Raw genomic sequence first — 15735 nt, forward strand, 5'->3', positions numbered from 1 at the left:
AGATGACACGACCCTTATGGCAGAAAGTGAAGAGGAACTGAAAAGCCTCTTGATGAAAGTGAAAGAGGAGAGTGAAAAAGTTGGCCTAAAGCTCAACATTCAAAAAACAAAGATCATGGCATCCAGTCACATCACTTCATGGCAAATAGATGGGGAAACAATGGAAACAGTGACAGACTTTATTTTCTTGGCTCCAAAATCACTGCAGATGGTGACTGCAGCCATGAAATTAAAAGACGCTTGCTCCTTGGAAGAAAAGCTATGACCAACCTAGACAGCATATTAAAAAGCAGGGACATTACTTTGCTGACAAGGTCCATCTAGTCAAGATTCTGGTTTTTCCAGTAGTCATGTATGGATGCGAAAGTTGGACTATAAAGAAAGCTGAGCACCTAATAATTGATGCTTTTGAACTGTGGTTTTGGAGAAGACTCTTGAGAGTCCCTTGGACTGCAAGGAGATCAACCCAGTCTATCCTAAAGGAAATCAGTCCTAAATATTTATTGGAAGGTCTGAGGCTTAAGGTGAAGTTCCAGTAATTTGGCCACCTGATGAGAAGAACTGACTCATTAGAAATGGCCTTGATGCTGGGAAACATTGAAGGCAGGAGTAGAAGGGTATGACGGAGGGTGAGATGGTTGGATGGAATCACCGGCTCAATAGACATGAGTTTAAGCAAGCTCTGGGAATTGGTGATGGTCCGTGGGAAGCTTGGCATGCTGTAGTCCATGGGGTATCAAAGAGTCTGATATGACTGAGTGACTGAACTGAACTGAATGCATACGTTTCAGTTCTACTCTCCCAGTTCATCCCACCCTCTCCTTCCCATACTATGTCCACAAGTCTATTCTTTCCATACCTGTCCATCAACTGCTTACCCAACCTTCCTACTCCATAATTAAATAAGCACCTTGTTCTCAAAATGTTCAAAACTGATCTTCAAAATTTGCCTTTCATACAGGGTTATTTTCCACTCATTCACATCTCAATTAATGTTTTTTTGAAAAAGATTTTTTGATGTGGACCATTTTTGAAGTCTTTATTGAATTTGCTATAATATTGCTTCTGTTGTTTTGGTTGTTTGGCCACAAGGCATGTGGGATCTTAGGTCCCAGATGAGGGATTGAACCCATGCTCCCTGAATTAGAAGTTAAAGTCCCAATCACTGGACCATCAGGGAAGTCCCTCAATTAATGGTATTTTCATCCCAGTAACTCAGGCCAAAAGTACCCTGAAGCATCAGTAACTCCACTTTTTGTCATAGTTACTACATCTTATCCATCTGTGAATTATTTCTTGATACATATAAAGTTTCCACCTCCACTGCGACTGCTGTATTTCAACTGACTTTTGCCTATTATTTAATTGTGATTTTTCAACTTCTTACCTTGCAGAAATTTCAAATCAACCCCAACTTTTATGTTGGAAACTTGCTTTATTTTTCATCATTGATGAGAAAAACTTGCCATTTTCTCATCAACTAAATTATTACACAGTGTTTGTTTGTTTTCTTGATCATTTCATTATTATCTCCCTCCGTTTGCATGTAAGCAGGATGAGAGCATCAGTGTTGATATTGAATACAACAGCATGTTCAGTGGTCCATCCTCAGCACCTAGCACATTGCCAGGGAGTGGATACTCAGTAATTATTTTTTGAATGAATGAATAAATAGATAAATCTGTGCATGTGATAGCAACCAAATGAGTAGATTGAGGGTGGTTGTATTAGAACAGATGGTCAGAGAGGACTTCCCTGAATCATTCTGATTTCCTCTAGGTTTCACATTTCTGTCTACAGTAGTGCCCAGGCAAGAATTAGATCCTGGAAAAGTAATGTGCATATACCAACTCTAAGAATAAGAAACAGAAGTCTTATAATTTTGAGATACCACATATCCTTTCAGTTGTATCCTGGTTTGGAAGGTGCCATGACTCTCGCTCCCCTCAAACCTCCTTATGAATGGTTCATCGCTGGTGCCTCAGGTGGTAAGGAATCCTCCCATAATGCTGGAGAACTGGGTTTGATCCCTGAGTTGGGAAGATTCCTTGGAGAAGGAAATGTAACCCACTTCAGTATTCTTGCCTGGAGAACTCCCTGGCAGGCTACAGTCCACGGGGTCACAAAGAGTCAGACACAACTGAACAACTAAGCCCACCCAGCACCTTATATACCCAACTTGAGTTTGTGGAAAAATCTCCTGTTTTCCACACACCACCACCCCCGCCCCCATCTCTCCCCCCGGCCCCATCCCCGCTCCCCAGGCAGATGACATTGGTGGTATCTTGTTAAAGAATCTAGTCTGGGTAATCAAAGTTTTTCATACAGTTTGTATTGCACTGATTTCTCTTGTATCAGGTGATCATCAAACAGTTATTGTAATTTGTTTCCATCCTTGAGACTGTTCATATCTTTGTCATAGGAGAATGATGGAAATTCAAGGAATACTGGCGTGTAGACTGCGGACATACTGTGAGGATGAACTGGTTGGACTTTGCATGAGATTCTGACAGATCTACTTGATTGACGCCTAGTCTTTATATCTAGTCTGACTAATCAAAAATTAAAAATTGAGCTGAGACCTAATACAGTGATTGTGTTTTAGCTTGGGAAGACATTAATATTATTGTTGTTTTTATTTGTAATATCTGGTAGTTGAAGATACTATAGTGTTATTTCTTCAGAAGGCAAGTAATCTTGACTTTTCTGCTGTCTGTTTCTAGATAAATCTTTTTTAAAAAAACTTAATTTATTTTAATTGGAGGATAATTACAATATTGTGGTGGTTTTTGCCATACATCAACATGAATCAGCCATGGGTGCACATGTGTCCACCCATCCTGAACCTCCTTCCCACCTCCCTCCCTCCCCCATCCCTCTGGGTTGTCCCAAAGCACTGACTTTAAGTGCCCTGCTTCACACATCGAACTTTCACTGGTCATCTAGTTTACATTTGGTAATATACATGTTTCAATACTATTCTTTCAAATCATCCCACCCTTGCCTTCTCCCACATAGTCCAAAAGTCTGTTCTTTATATCTGCAGCTTTTTTGCTGCTTTGCATATAGGATCGTCATTACCATCTTTCTAAATTCCATATATATGTGTTAATATACTGTGTTGTTTCTTTTTCTGACTTACTTCACTCTGTATAATAGGCTTCAGTTTCATCCACCTCATTAGAACTGACTCAAATATGCCCTTTTTTCTAAAGCTGAATAATATTTCATTGTGTATATGTACCACAACTTCCTTACCCATTCATCTGCTGATGGACATCTAGGTTGCTACCATGTCCTGGCTATTATAAACAGTGCTGCAGTGAACATTGGGGTACATGTGTCTCTTTCAATTCTGGTTTCCTTGGTGTGTATGCCCAACAGTGGGATTGCTGGGTCATATAGAAGTTCTATTTCCAGTTTTTTAAGGAATCTCCACACTGTTCTCCAAAGTGGCTGTACCAGTTTGGATTCCCACCAGCAGTGTAACAGGGTTCCCTTTTCTCCACACCCTCTTCAACATTTATCATTTGTAGACTTTTTAATGGTGGCCATTTTGACTGGTGTGAGATGATACATCATTGTGGTTTTGATTTGGATAAATCTTAAAATCATTTTTCCAATATTGTCAAGATCATTATTGACCTACTGCTATATTCTGTATTCAGTACTCAATTTTCTTATTACTGGAATTCTCAGAAGAATTTGATACAATTGATCTTATCCTTTCCTTTACAAACTTCATTTGACTTCTAGAGAGAATAATATCATTAATATCAAAATTACCATCTTCACTACCTTTAGCACTCCCGCTGACTTCACCACTATCATTTCTCTGATATGAAATATGCATAAAATTTGTTCTTTGTCCTATATTAACTTTCTTGGATGTTTTATTTAAATTAGTCATGTTTGTAACTAATATGCAGTTACTAATATGCAGTCTGCTACATGATCTAAAATGACAGTGGACGGTTTATGTGAGATGTTATTTTCATGAGCCTGCATGGAAATTTCATACTCACTGGTGAGATTTTTGATAATTTCCTCCCATAGATATATATGTATATTTTTATGTATGAGTGATGAAAAAGAAAAAGTCCATATCTAGTTCTAATTTATTCAGGATCACAGAGTTTTAAATGTTTATTTCATCTTTTGTTTAAAAGAACTAAAAATGAGGACTCTCCCAGTAAATGGAGAAATGGAAACATAACATTTTACAGTTACATTAGAGTCTTAAGGCCTATTGAGAAGAAGGATATTTGACACAGGCTTTCCTAAAGAGATTGAAGGTATTTGAATTTAAGTGTTTGTAAGTTACTTTTTGAAAGTTTTTTTTTTATATAGTTTTTTTGGTAAATAGTATTCTGAAGCAGAAACTTGCTTATTAAGCAATAAAATTTATTTGTGGTGCATATATTTTTTAAATAATAAAACTGAAAAAAGAAGCATTATTACTGATTTCAGGTGAGCTGACTTTAATACAATTGCACTATTAAATCAATAGCATAGATATTTATTATTTTCAGCCATATATTTCAAATGGATATTTAGCTATTTTGTATATTACTAAATAATGTAGAAAAACCCTAAATTTAAATTAATTCATTTCATTTAAATAATTTAAATATTTTGCTAAGGAAAGTAGTCCTAAAAATTAAATTTTAAAAGAATGATCTATTTTTCTATATAATAAACTTGGAAAATGAAGGCAGATATTCAGTTCAGTTCAGTCCCTCAGTCATGTCCAACCTTTTGAGGCCACGTGGACGACAGCACGTCAGGCCTCCCTGTCCATCACCAACTCCCATAGTTTACCCAAACTCATGTCCATTGAGTCAGTGATGCCATCCAACCATCTCATTCCTTGTCGTCCCCTTCTCCTCTCTCCTTCAATCTTTCCCAGCGTCAGGGTCTTTTCAAATGAGTCAGCTGTTCACATCAGGTGGCCAAAGTATTGGAGTTTCAGCTTCAACATCAGTCCTTCCAATGAACACCCAGGACTGATCTCCTTTAGGATGGACTGGTTGGATCTCCTTGCAGTCCAAGGGACTCTCAAGTGTCTTCTCCAACACCACAGTTCAAAAGCATCAATTATTAGGTGCTCAGCTTTCTTTACAGTCCAACTCTCACATCCATTACATAGCAGTACTGAGTACTGAACCCAAAGACCAGATCAGTGTAGATGATCACTGAACATTAAACAAAGATAACTAGATTGATTGTCTTTGTATGTCTCAGGAAAAGAATTATATTAATAGATGCCAGGGATTCAGTGAGTTAAACACACAGCTTGAAGATTTTGTGTTTTAAATTACTGCATAGGAGTAAGGGAAATCAACAGGCTAACTTGACAATGCTGCCTTCAGCCTCTTTTTTTTTTTTTTTTTTTAATTTCAACAAGGACTGTTCCAGGCGTACCTCGGTTCCTCTTATGAGTTAGTGCCCTCTAGTGGTTTTGTAAGACCTTACAGAAAGAGCCTGCTACCCTGTGATTGTGAGATAAACCCATCTGGGAGGAGACTGAAGTGGAGGTTCTCGTATTGTTCTCCCTGAAAATATCTTCCTTCACCAAACAGAATATTTTCACCAAATCTTATCTTCATATCCAGTCATTTCTTCATTTGTGAGCTTTGGAAGATTTTATCTTTCAATGGCTTGGCCTACCTAATTTAGGTAATCAAGTTTGTAATCTTAACGTTGTTCATACTACTCTTGTATCATCATTTGATGTCCATGGAATCTGTAGTGATGTCTCCTACTACATTTTTTATATTAGTATATTTTGTCTTCTTCTTTTTCATAGCCCTGGCAGAGGCTTATCAGTTTTATTGGTATTTCCAAAGAGCCAGCTCTTGGTTTCATTGTCTTTCTATATTCATGTCCTGTTTTTAATGTCATTGATTTCTGCTCTATTTCTTATTAATTCTTTTCTTCTGCTTGTTTTGAGTTTTCCTTTTTTCCCCCTAGTTTTCTAGGATGGAAACTTAGATTATTGATTTTAAATTTCTCTTCTTTTCTAATGTACATGCATGCTAAGTCGTTTCAGTCTTGTCTGACTCTTTGTGACCCTATGGACTGTTGACCACCAGGCTCCTCTGTATATGGGATTATCCAGACAAGAATACTGGAGTGGGTTGCCAAGACCTCCTCCAGGGAATCTTTCAGATGCAGGGATTGAACCCATGTCTCTTAGTATCCAAAATTGGCAGGCAGATTCTTTACCACTAGAATCACCTGGGAAACCCCTTCTTTTCTAATATAAACACTAAATTATATAAACTTCCTTCTAAGGACTGGTTTTGTTCACTTCAGTCATTCAGTCATGTCCAGCACTTTGAGACCCTATGGACTGCAGCACAGCAGCTTCCCAGTTCATCACCAACTCCCAGAGCTTGATCAAATTCATGGCCATTGAGTCAATGATGACATCCAGCCATCTCATCCTCTGTCATCCACTTTTACTCCTGCCTTCAATCTTTCCCAGCATCAGGGTCTTTTCAAATGAGTTAGTTCTTCACATCAAGTGGCCAAAGTATTGGAGTTTTAGCTTCAGCATTAGTCCTTCCAATGAATATTCAGGACTGATTTCCTTTAGGATTGACTGGTTTGATCCCCTTGCAGTCCAAGGGACTCTCGTCTTCTCCAACATCACAGTTCAAAAGCATCAATTCTTCAGCGCTCAGCTTTCTTTATAGTCCAAATCCCACATCCATACATAACTACTGGAAAAACCATAGCTTTGACTAGATGGACCTTTGTTGGCAAAGTAATGTCTCTGCTTTTTAATATTCTGTCTAGGTTGGTCATAGTTTTTCTTTCAAGGAGCAGGTGTCTTTAATTTCATGGCTGCAGTTACCATCTGCAGTGATATTGGAACCCCCAAAAATGTCTGTCACTGTTTCCATTGTTTCCCCATCTATTTGCCATGAAATGATGGGACCAGATGCCATGATCTTAGTTTTCTGAATGTTGGGCTTTAAGCCAGCTTTTTCACTCTCCTCTTTCACTTTCATCAAGAGGTTCTTTAGTTCTTCTTCACTTTCTGCCATAAGAGTGGTGTCATCTGTATATCTGAGGTTATTGATATTTCTTCTGGCAATCTTGATTCCAGCTTGTGCTTCATCCAGCCCAGCAAGTCACATGATATAATCTGCATATAAGTTAAAAAAGCAGGGTGACAATATACAGCCTAGGTGTACTCCTTTCCCAACTTGGAACCAGTCTGTTGTTCCATGTCCAGTTCTAACTGTTGCTTCCTGACCTGCATACAGATTTCTCAAGAGGCAGGTCAGGTAGTCAGGTACTCTCATCTCGAAGAATATTTCATAGTTTGTGGTGAGCCACATAGTCAAAGGCTTTGACATAGTCAATTAAGCAGAAGTAGATATTTTTATGGAACTCTCTTGGCTTTTTGATGATCCAGTGGATGTTGGCAATTTGATCTCTAGTTCCTCTGACTTTTCCAAATCCAGCTTGAACATCTGGAAGTTCACAGTTCACATACTGTTGAAGCCTGGCTTGGAGAATTTTGAGCATTACTTTGCTAGCGTATGAGATGAGTGCAATTGTGTGGTAGTTTGAACATTCTTTGGCATTGCTTTTATTAGGGGTTAGAATGAAAACTGACCTTTTCTAGTCCTGTGGCCACTGCTGAGTTTTCCAAATTTGCTGGCATATTGAGTGAAGCACTTTCACAGTATCATCTTTTAGAACTTGAAATAGCTCAACTGGAATTCTATCTCCTCCACTAACTTTGTTCATAGTGATGCTTCCTTCCTAAGGCCCACTTAACTTCACATTCCAGCATGTCTGGCTCTCGGTGAATGACCACACCATTGTGAATATCTGGGTGAATAAGATCTTTCTTGTATAGTTCTTCTGTGTATTCTTGCCGCCTCTTCTTAATATCTTCTGCTTCTGTTAAGTCCATACCATTTCTCTCCTTTATTGTGCCCATCCTTGCCTGAAATGTTCCCTTGGTATCTCTAATTTTCTTGAAAAGATCTCTAGTCTTTCCCATTCTATTTTTTTCCCTATATTTCTTTGCCTTGTTCACTGAGGAAGGCTTTTTATCTCTCTTTCCTATTCTTCAGAACTCTGCATTCAAATGGGATGTCTTTCCTTTTCTTCTTTGCCTTTTGCTTTTCTTCTTTTCTCAGCTATTTTTAAGATCTACTCAGATGACTGTCTTGCCTTTTTGCATTTCTTTTTCTTGGGGATGGTCTTCATCACTGCCTCCTGTACAATGTCACAGACCTCCATCCATAGTTCTTCAGGGACTCTGTCTATCAGATCTAATCCCTTGAATCTATTTGTCACATCCACTGTATAATCATAAGGGCTTTGATTTAGGTCATACCTGAATGGTCTAGTGGTTTTCCCTACTTTCTTCAATTTAAGTCTGAATTTGGCAGTAAGGAATTCATGATTTGAGCCACAGTCAGCTCCTGGTCTTGTTTTTGCTGACTATATAGAGCTGTCATACAGCCATCTTTGGCTGCGAAGAAAATCATCAGTCTCATTTTGATACTGACCATCTGATGATGTCCATGTGTAGTCTTCTCTTGTGTTGTTGAAAGAGGGTGTTTGCTATGACCAGTGTGTTCTCTTGGCAAAACTCTGTTAGCCTTTGCCCTGCTTCATTTTGTGCCCCAAGGTCAAATTTGCCTGTTACTCCAGGTATCTCTTGACTTCCTATCTTTATATTCCAGTCTACTATGATGAAAAGGACATCTTTTTTGGGTGTTAGCTCTAGAAGGTCTTGTAGTTCTTCATAGAATTGCTCAATCAGCTTCTTCAGCATTATGTGTTGGAACATAGACTTGAATTACTGTGATATTGAATGGTTTGTCTTGGAAACAAAGATCATCCATCCTGATTCATTTTGGTCATTCTGATCATTCAGAATCAGAGATGATTCTGATTTTGTTACATCTCACTAGTTTTGATAACGTCTCTTTTATTTTCATTTAGTTCAAATATTTTAAATTTCTCTTGAGAGTTTTCTTTGATTCAAGTGTTATTTAGAGAAAATTGAAGCCTCCTATACAGTTGATATGAATGTAAATTGTTACAACCACTATGGAGAACCGTATGGAGGGTCCTTAAAAAACTAAAAGTGGAACTACTATATGATCCAGCAATCCCATTCCTGGGTATATATCTGGATAAAACAATAATTTGAAAGATACATGTGCCCTAATGTTCATAGCAGCACTATTTACAATAGTCAGGACATGAAAGCAACCTAAATGTCCATTGACAGAGGATGGATAAAGAAGATGTGGTGCTATATTTACAGTGAAATATTACTCAGCCATAAAAAAGAATGAAATAATGCCATTTGCAGCAACATGAGTGAACCTAGAGATTATCATACTAAGTGAAGGAAGTCAGTTGGAGGAAGGCAAATATCATATGATATCACTCATATGTAGAATGCAATTTTAAAAAAAAGAAAAGAAACAAATTGGGACTTCCCTGGTGGTCCAGAAGTTAAGAATCCACCTTCCAATGCAGGGTATGCAGGTTTGATTCCTGGTCATGGAACTAAGATCTCATATGCCGCTGGGCAACTAAACCTGTATGCCACAACTAGAGAAGTCTGCATGATGAAAGAAAGAGCCTGCATGCCACACTGAAGGCCAGCATAGCCAAAAAAAAAAAAAAGAGAGAGAGAGAGAGTGAGCGAGCGAGAGAGAAAGAAACAAATGAACTTATTTGCAGAAAAGAATCAAACTTACAGATGTTGAAAACAAACTTATGGTTACCCAAGGGGAAACATGGGGAGGAGGGGATTAATCAGTAGCTGGAATGAACACACATGCCACAATATATTATATAAGATAGACAATCAACAAGGACAAGGAGTTCTACTCAATATTCTGGGATAATCTATATAAGAAAAGAGTCTTAAAAAGAATGAATATCTGCTACACATAACTGAATCAATTTTCTGTACACCTGAAACCAGCACAACATTGTAAATCAACTATATCCTTTTCTAGTTATCTTTTTAAATGACATCTAGTTTAATTCCATTGTAGACTGAAAGCAGATACTGGATGATTGTATTCTTTGAAATTAGATTTTTTCCTAAAAAAATTAAATTCTTATTTCAAAACTAATTATTATTTTAATCTAATATTTTAAATACAATGCAACTATTTACTTTCATTTGTTTTACGACCACTGTACTTGAAAAATATCAGTTGTTGCCAAGAGCTGTGGGACAGGGAATAGGAAGCTATTACTCAGCAGGTATAAAGCTTCAATTACCCAAAATAAACATTTTACAGGTGTGCTTCACAATAGTGTAGTGTAGTTAGTACTGTATTGTGTACTTAAAATTTTGTTGAGGATAGATCTCAAGTTAAGTTTCTTTCCTCGGGGGAAAAAAAAAGAAGAAGAAGAAAGGAAGTAAAGAAATCCAGAAAAAAAAAATGTTTATGAGTGTTCAGAAATCGAGAAGTGAGAATTATTTGGGGTGAGTAGTCAGTGTACTTCACATGCCACCCTGCTCCTGCCCACATCCTTCCGTGATTGAAAGCAGAAGAACTTATTTTTTGCCTTAAGCCAGGTGAGAATTCTGACATATGTAGGTAGTGTTATTAGAGATTTGGAAGATTCAGACACTGGTGATTTCAGTGTGAAAGGATGTGCGATTAGAACTACATATAACCACAGAGTAAAAGTGGATATGATGAGAGTAACCAGGCCCTCCCACCAACAGTAAGATTGAATCTTTTTCTTGGGTGTGGATCTTATGAAAAGGAACCAGCCATTTAGAATTCAGAAATGAAATTCACTTTAAGGTGCTTCTTGCCATGGAAAGTCAACCTTAATGAGAAGATCATGAGAGTTCAGGGTAGGAAGCAGAAAGTGACATATAGGGAGTTGTGTGGATGCAGTACCATGATTCCCAGGTAGGACTGCCAAAGGAAACACCACGTAAGGAACTGAAGAAAAAGTTCCTCAGAAGCAGAACTTCTGAAAAGTCCCCAGAAGCAATCCAAGAGAAAGAAAGAGCATTTAGAGTATCAATGTATGAATCAAAAGGAAGCATTTGAAAAAAGGGGTGAAAATGGATCATTTGTAGATGTGGGTGGACCTAGAGACTGTCCTCCAGAGTGAAGTAAGTCAGAAACAGAAAAACAGATGTTGTATATTAATGCATATCTGAGGAATCTAGAAACAAATGATATAGATGATCTTAACTGCAAAACAGAAATGGAGATATAGACATAGAGAACAAACAAAAGGACACGAAGCAGGAAAGAGGGAGAAGTGGAATGAGCTTGGAGACTGGAATTGACACATACACACTACTATGTATAAAATAGATAACAAATGAGAACCTCCTGCATAGCTCAGGGAACTCTACTCAGTGCTCTGTGATGCCCTAAATGGGAAGAAAATCCAAAAGGGAGGGGATTTATGTATACGAAGAGCTGATTCACTTTGCTGCACAGCAGAAACTAACACAACAGTTAAAGCAACTATACTCCAGTAAAAATTAATTAAAAAATAAAACACTGGTTAAAAATAAGAGTATTTAAAGTGTCTGGTCCTGCAACACTTTCCCACATATTTATCTCTACTCCCCTCATTTTCACTCATTCCTGTGGCCCCAGGTTAAGAGATACTAGAGAGAGAAGCATATCAGGAAGAGCCCGTTAAACCTGCTGGTTTCTTTGTTGGCTCCAAACCTGGAGCAGGCTCAACCTAGGTTCCATGAACCAGATGTGGAACAACAGATTGGTTCAAAATTGGGAAAAGAGTATATCAAGCTTGCATACTGTCACCCTGTTTATTTAACGTATATGCAGTGTACATCATGTGAAATGCCAGGCGGGATGAATCACAAGCTGGAATCAAGATTGCTGGGAGAAATATCAAAAACCTCAGATATGCAATGGCAGAAATGTGAAGAGGAACTGAAGAGCTTTTTGATGAAAGTGAAAGACGAGAGTGAAAAAGCTGGCTTAAAACTCAACATTCAAAAAATGAAGATCATGGCATCTGTCCCATCACTTCATGGAAATAAATGGGGGGAAAAATGGAAACAGTGACAGACTTTATTTTCCTAGGCTCCAAAACCACTGAAGAAAGTGACTGCAGTCATGAAATTAAAAGATGCTTGCTCCTTGGAAGAAAAGCTATGACAAACCTAGACAGCATATTAAAAATCAGAGACATCACTTTGCTGACAATGGTCTGTCTAGTCAAAGCTATGGTTTTTCCAGGAGTCATGTATGGATGTGAGAGTTGGACCATGAAGAAGGCTGAGTGCCAAATAATTGATACTTTCAAACTGTGGTGCTGGAGAAGACTTTTAAGAGTCTCTTGGACAGAAGGAGATCAAATCAGTCAATCCTAAATATTCATTGGAAGGACTGATGCTGAAGCTGAAGCTCCAATACTTTGTCTACCTGATGTGAAGAACTGACTCATTGGAAAAGACTGTGATACTGGGAAAGACTGAGGACAGGAGGAGAAGGGGAAGACAGAAAATGAGATAGTTGGGTGGCATCACTGACTCAATGGACATGAGTTTGAGCAAGCTCCAGGAGATAGTGAAGGACAAGGAAGCCTGGAGTGCTGCAGTCCATGGGGCCACAGAGAGTCAGACATGACTTAGTGACTGAACAACAATATTAATGAACATTTAGATAGCTTCCAACCTTGTTGATATTTTTTTATTTTTGTTTTTTGGAATTTTCTTTTTTTTTTTTTTTTTTCTGTGTCAGGTCTTAATTGTGGCATGCAGTATCTTCATTTGTGTCATGCAAGGTATTTTGTTGCAGCCCAAACTCTCCAGTTGTGTTGTGTGACATTAGTTGCTCCACAGCACATGGGATCTTAGTTCTCCAACTAGGAATCAACCCATGTTCCCTGCATTGCAGGGTGGATTCTTAACCAGTGGATCACCAGTAAAGTCCCCATCCTTGGAGTTTTAGACAGTTTTTTAGGTGCCCATTTTATAGGTTACAGGATGGCTGAAGAAAGAAGCTGACTGACATCCAAAGGGTAGATCACTTTGCCTAATTACTGATAAACATACCACAAAATTGAAGACTCATGGTGGAAAAAATGTATAATAGAGAAGCAGTAACAAAAATAACCCTGCAGTAACTGTGAAAATATTGAATTCAATAACTATTAAGCTACTGCTAAATTGAAAACGGTGCTTCCCTGGTGGCTCAGATGGTAAAGAATCTGCTTGCAATGCAGGAGACCTGGGTTTAGTCCTGGGGTTGGGAAGATCTCCCGGAGGAGGCAATATTAAATAGCAACCCACTCCAGTATTCTTGCCTAGAGAATCCCCAGGGACAGAGGAGCCTGGCAGGCTACAGCCCATGGGGTCACAAAGAGTCAAATGTGACTGAGCGACTAAGCACAGACTTGAAAAGGAAGATCATAGCAAATGTTATGCCATTGGTTCCCCCTCCAGCTCTGTTCTCAACCTTCTGTATCTTAGTTTTCATCTGAGGAGACTCATCTTAGGGACAGTGTCCTGTGCCTTCTACTTGCCTTTGCACAATTGGTGCCCAGCAGGAAAAACAGACAAATGTGCTAAGAGTCATGGCTAATGGGCCCTGGGTCCTTCTGTGAGGCCAGGATTGGCTGTGCTCCTTTCAGGATGTCTGGTGTAGTCAGCTCTCTCTCCACAGTTTTCTGTCCCACCAGTGAAGCCTCTAGGTTAAAATCTCTGGGGTTCCATTCTAGATTTGCTATAATTGTCAGAGAATTGGAATTTGGTTGCCCACATTTTAAACTCTATCTCAACTTATTAAATTAGTGTTTCCGGAACTGTAGGTCTCTTTTTAGTTTGGGCTTGAGGAATGTTTTTAGAGTGATAGAAAAGTTCCAAAATTGGATTTGGTGATGGTTACACACATCTATGGGCTTCCCTGGTGGCTCAGATGGTAAAGAATCCACCTGTAATGCCTGAGACCTGGGTTCGATCCCTGGGTTGGGAAGATTCCCTGGAGGAGGGCATGGCAAGCCACTCCAGTATTTTTGCCTGTAGAATCCCTATGGACAGAGGAGCCTGTTGGGCTACAGTCCATGGGGTCACAAAGAGTCAGAAACACACATCTATATATTTGTTTAAAATCATCCAGTCATGTACCAACAATGGATGGATTTCACTGTAAGTAAATTAGACCTCGCTAAAGCTAAGAGAAAAAAAAACATCTCAAATACCTGCACTATCTCATGAATATTGGGCAACCTCTTTGAATACCAGGAAAGGTCATTGGATAATATGATTTGTTTCCTAAATTCTTCTTGAAAATTTAGAAGTTTCAAATTTGTAAATTTGTTTTTACATAAGATGAGTCTTTCAGTTCAGTTCAGTTCAGTTGCTCAGTCGTGTCTGACTCTTTGCGACCCCATGAATCGCAGCTCGCCAGGCCTCCCTTTTCATCACCATCTCCCGGAGTTCACTCAGACTCACGTCCATCGAGTCAGTGATGCCATCCAGCCATCTCATCCTCGGTCGTCCCCTTCTCCTCCTGCCCCCATTCCCTCCCAGCATCAGAGTCTTTTCCAATGAGTCAAATATTCGCATGAGGTGGCCAAAGTACTGGAGTTTCAGCTTCAGCATCATTCCTTCCAAAGAAATCCCAGGGCTGATCTCCTTCAGAATAGACTGGTTAGATCTCCTTGCAGTCCAAGGGACCCTCAAGAGTCTTCTCCAACACCACAGTTCAAAAGCATCAATTCTTCGGTGCTCAGCCTTCTTCACAGTCCAACTCTCACATTCATACATGACCACTGAAAAAAACATAGCCTTGACTAGACGGACCTTTGTTGGCAAAGTAATGTCTCTGCTTTTCAATATGCTATCTAGGTTGGTCATAACTTTCCTTCCAAGGAGTAATCGTCTTTTAATTTCATGGCTGCAGTCACCATCTGCAGTGATTTTGGAGCCCCCCCCCCCAAAAAAAAAAGTCTGACACTGTTTCCACTGTTTCCCCATCTATTTCCCATGAGGTGATGGAATCAGATGCCATGATCTTTGTTTTCTGAATGTTGAGTTTTAAGCCAACTTTTTCACTCTCACCTTTCACTTTCATCAAGAGGCTTTTTAGTTTCTCTTCACTTTCTTCTATAAGGGTCTTTAGAATGCCAAAAAATATTGCCAGTGTTTTTTTCTTTAAATTATACTATTAAATTACTGGTATAATTTATAATCAGTGTTGTTTTAAGATCAGGAAAGAATTTAACTGTTGAGTAATTGCAAGCTATTATAATAAATCAAACATCCATCTATTTGGGAATATAATTGAAAATTCACCTATTTAAGCTAATGCAAAAGACCAACTAGCTATTATTAATTTGGCTCTAAGGTCAGTTTTCATTCCAATCCCAAAGAAAGTCAATGCCAAAGAATGCTCAAACTACCACACATTGCACTCATCTCACACGCTAGTAAAGTAATGCTCAAAATTCTCCAAGCCAGACTTCAGCAATACGTGAACCGTGAACTTCCAGATGTTCAAGCTGGTTTTAGAAAAGGCAGAGGAACCAGAGACCAAATTGCCAACATCCACTGGATCATGGAAAAAGCAAGAGAGTTCCAGAAAAACATCTATTTCTGCTTTATTGACTATGCCAAAGCCTTTGACTGTGTGGATCACAATAAACTGTGGAAAATTCTGAAAGAGATGGGAATACCAGACCACATGATCTGCCTCTTGAGAAACCTATATGCAGGTCAGG

This window comes from Bos indicus x Bos taurus, chromosome 5 (genome assembly GCF_003369695.1).
Source record: "Bos indicus x Bos taurus breed Angus x Brahman F1 hybrid chromosome 5, Bos_hybrid_MaternalHap_v2.0, whole genome shotgun sequence".
NCBI classification, from domain to species: domain Eukaryota; kingdom Metazoa; phylum Chordata; class Mammalia; order Artiodactyla; family Bovidae; genus Bos; species Bos indicus x Bos taurus.